Below are 4,684 nucleotides of genomic sequence, written 5' to 3'. Positions count from 1 at the left end.
GACCTCCTGAGATGCCCATGGCAGGTGGCTAGACACCAAGATGGAGACCCCCGCGACTTTGATTCTGTAAAAGTGGAATGGTAAACAAACGGGAAGGATCAGTTCCACAAAATAGGCAGTTTATCGGTCCGGAAATGGGTTTCCTGAATGAAGGCCACATGGGGGCCTAGGCGTTTCAGATCATGGAGCAAAATACGTTTTTCGGGGGTGTTTAGGCCCCTGGCATTTAGAGAAACCAGCTGAAGGTCCTCCATGATGTAGGGGGATGACAAGGGAAAGTAATGAGGGGCAGAGGAGGGGAGAGAAGGGAAGGAAATACGGAATTGGAAGAAAGCAGATGTAGTAGAAACTCAGAGAGAGAGCCGAAAGAGAGAACCAGAGGGAATAAAAATAGGAAAGAAGGAGAGAAAGAAGCTCACCCGGACCTAGGCCCGGGATGAGTCACCTGAGAAATAGTAACAACCAAGAGGTTAGAGAGCGCACGCTAACAGCCCATCCAAGCAGCGTACGCAGTCCTAAGTGGGAGTGTGGAAGGACAAAACCCCAAGTGAGTGGCCCCTCCCACCACCCCATCCCAGCAGAGAAACATTCAGCATAAATCAGCTAGGAAACATATCCAAAACAGTATAGTATAAAATGCAAATATAACAGTGCAATCAGCTAGGAAACATCGTCATAACAGCATAGCATAAAATGCATAGACAACAGTGCAAGGTACCATCAGTACCACCCCCCCCCCCAACGTCATCCCACGTGACTCCCCAAACCCCCGCCACCCCCCTCCCCCCCCGGGGCGTAACACCAGAGCCGGCAGAGCCAATCCCCACAACAACAGTCCCTCAAGGGTGAGATCAGCAGCAGCAGAGGGTCACCATAAGGCAGCCACACCCGGGTGGGGTAATAAGAGGCAAGTTTCACCCGAACATGCAGTAAACTAAAACAGTCCATAAAGCACCCCCCCCCTTCCTCCCCACACACACCCAAACCCCCACAACGTCCACAGTGTCCAGGCATTGAAGTATGTAGGGAAGGGGGGAAAAAAAAAAGGAAAAATGAAAAAAGGGGGGGGGGGCGGGTTCGGGTACGGTTTTCTCCCGGCCAGGAGAAGAAGTGTCTCAGAAGGTGGGAACAGCAGTCCGTGAATTCAAGGTACAGCGAATCCACCAACCTCCACTGTAGGTATCGAGCTGTCCCCCGCCATGGCCAGGGAGAAACAGAGGGCTAGGTAGGTAAATGGCCACTGACCGTATGGATGCAAAATAGGCTAGGGTCCGGTCGGGAACGGGACAGGGGGAGACGGATTTAGTTCAGCAAGGTGGCGGCAGACAGCAACGGCTAAGACAGCAGGGTCACAGAGATGCAATCCGAAGGGGAGAGGAAGGGACCGGGCACACACAGATGGCACTTACTCAGTTCTCCTGCACCACCGCCGGGAGCGGAGTGCATGAACGCCTCCTGGACCTACGGCGTCTCTGAGGCAGGCGACCGGCAGGGCAATGAGGAGCCAGATCAGCATTCGGGCAGAGGATCGGGGTAAGCCAGTCCTGCACATCGACAGGATTTTCCTCCAGAAAGGCGAAGAGGCCAGGCAGATCAACAGTCGTCCGCAGTGTAAAGCTTTAGTGGTCCCTTTTGATAGTGAGTGATAACGGATATCCCCACTTGTATGTGCAGCCCTTCCTCCGGGGCAATGTCCAGGAGGGGACGAAGCAGAGATCTCCGTTGGAGGGTCGGTTTGGAAACATTGGGCAGAATTTTAATGGCAGAGCCCAGGTAGTCCACCTCCCCAGTCTCCCAAGCCTTGTGAAGAATCCGCTCCTAAAGGGAATAGCGGTGCAGGCGACAGAACACATCCCGGGGCCGAGCAGGGTCAGACGACTTGGGGCCCAAAGCCCTGTGTATGCGGTCAAACTTCACTGTCTTCAGCAGGTCCAGACCAGGCAGTAGCTGAAATATAGCCAGGGTAGTTGCCTCCAAGTCCTCAGCCTCCACGGCCTCAGGGATCCCCCGGAGAGGCAAATTATTGCGGCGGCTTCTGTGCTCCATGGCCTCAAACTGTAAGCGCAAAGATAGAGTGTCCTCCAGCTGAGATGACCGAGAGTCCTCCAAGGAGCGAACCCGTTTTTCCAGGGTAGACAACGTAGCCTCACCAGCCGATAGGCGGGTGGACAGCGCTTGGACCTCCTCCCGCACGGCCTGCCAGTACCGCCGGTGAGTCTCCTCAATTCTATCCACAAGCAGTTCAATATCTGCCTTAGTAGGCAGTGCCAGAAGCAAGGAGCAGATCTCACTTTCCGCCTGGAGGGACATAGGATGGAAGGGTGCCTGCTGCACAATTTGCTGAGAGTCTGTAGGGTCTTCGGACAGAGCATCCGAGCAGGTGGACGCTGCAGGCGAGGCCGGGAGGTTAGGCAAGGCCGAGGCTTCGCGCGGCCCTCCTCGTGTGGTAGCCATCTTGGTGCCAGGGACTTGGGACCCGGGACTCGGAAAAAAATTGAGGATTTTGGAGGGTCGAGGTATTCGCAGTTTGTCGATTTCCTCTTGCGGGAGGAAAGCATAATAGCCGAATTCAGCAGGTAAAAGCTGGGATAACAGGATGGCAGGCAGGAGCTCTCCCCAGACCCGACTTCACCGTCTCATGTCCAAGCCACGCCCCCAGCATTTTCATTTTTATTGGAACAGGAATTTGGATGGGGATAGAGAACATTGGATACCCCAGTAAACCCCAACTGAACAACTTGAGAACTTTTGTCTAACAGGATTCCTAATGCTGCTGGTGACTTCCCTCAGGATGTTAAAAGCTACACACTGGAACTTCTCCTCAGCATTGGGGGTAATTTATTCACTCAGCCACAGGATCACCGGTTGCCTCCTGCCTATATCCACAGGCTCTTGCTAGTGAGGAAGGTGTAGACTCACACCACCGCACGAAAGTTGGGCTCCTTCCCACCAACTTCCTTCTGGCTGTCTCCAGTGAGCTTTCTGCTGACCCAGTTTGATCCCCGAACAACGGATCTTCGAATAGGCCCCCCAGCTAAACCTAGCTGGGGCCTCAACATCTTCCCAAAGACTACTATTGCACTCCTGCCAAAGGGCCAGGGCAGAGCCCTCCTGCACAGGGGTCTCCTCCTGCAGGACTGGACCCAGGATTACTGCACACTGCTGCCCAGGCCTCAGACTATTTATGAGCTCTCCCTCCACCGTCTGGGCACAACTCCCCAGGGATTGGATGAAGCCCCATAAATATTTATGCTGCCTGTAATACTCTTCTTCCTGTAGCGGTGTTTAATATGCCTGAAAGATGATTGTTTGACATTTGAGAGGAACTCGGCTCCATCTAGTGGCCAAAACGACACACTGCAGCTATTATGGAATTTCTTGTGATGTGATTTTCCTTTCAGGAAGTTGAGAGACTTCATCATCCATAGTGCTCTTGGACTACCAGGATGCACTGCTTCACCGCACAGCCTTCTGGGGGAAGCTTTATAAAGGAAGGGAGGAGCCAGGCTCACTCTCTTGGGAAAGACACAGTGAGACAAGCAGGATGCCAGTGCTGTGGGCTGATGCTGTATGCTAGGCCGAAACTCCTGGGCCTTAAGTGACTAAGTTGCAGTGTTTCATCTCCAGTAGAGGATCCCTCCTGGAGGTCCCATCGATGTTCTACAGAGACCAGACTCATCCACCCCAAATACCTAGCGCGGCTGGTGACAGAGGCCGGAGACTGAGACAGCAGCGGAGGCTTCCTGGGAGACAGTCCTGTTGGTGAGAGGGCACCTGCCCAAAAACTGACTCTATCTATCAAAGAAGTAACTTTAGTCAGGATTAGCCTTAGAGTAGTAGAAGGCAATATACCAGGTGGCCCAGTACATCTCTCACAGAAGTTTTACCGGCAATCCTGCACAGACACCCCGCGGTGATTACTAACTGTTTGCTGCCATTCTCTCTATTGATCACCCATCCTCAATGTGGATTACAAATTGCGAGTGCACCAACGTTGCTAGCGAAGATATAGAGAAGAAACAGCGGACTCAGATAGGTCTGACATTCTGATACTGTGTCTAACTGAATGCTGAGCCTTATCTCCAAAAGTATAATAGTGATTAAGATGGTGGTCCTATAGGCTCTGAGACATTTCCTGAAACAATTAATGTGCCCTTGAGGAGTGATATCACAGTATTTATCTTATCTTTGATTAATTAATTAGTATATCCTTTTACAAAGTCATATTTTACTGTATCGAAACTGTTTATTTGATTTACAGTAAATAACTTTCCTGTTTAAAAGCAAGCTTGTGTGTGGTCACCTTGTATTACCCAGAAGGACTGCAGCTGGAAAGAGGTAACAGGTCATTATTATTTATTGAAGTGTTATATTCCAATCTGTGTAGCCATTTGGTATTCCAGTCCTATTCTGGGTCAGTTGTGCCTAGGGAGGGTTCGAGCCAATTCTGTGGGTTGTTAGGCAGGACGTAGACCCAATAATCTAATCAGCAGCTCCTGCGGGGGTGGTGCTACACGTGGGGGCTCGTCCGGGATCATCTACAGTCCTGCAACACAACCCCCTCAACGCAGAAATGGATCCTACCGCTGCAGCCGAGTGGTGCAGGGAAGAGAATGTCGTAGTGGAAAATGGCCTGGTGGTTGAAATCAAGGGAGAGGTCTGGACTGAGGAAAAACTCCTCCCA

Source organism: Pelophylax lessonae (assembly GCF_965119305.1).
Source record: "Pelophylax lessonae genome assembly, chromosome: 10".
In the NCBI taxonomy this organism is placed as follows: Eukaryota; Metazoa; Chordata; class Amphibia; order Anura; family Ranidae; genus Pelophylax; species Pelophylax lessonae.
Note: the sequence above shows the minus strand (reverse complement) of the source record.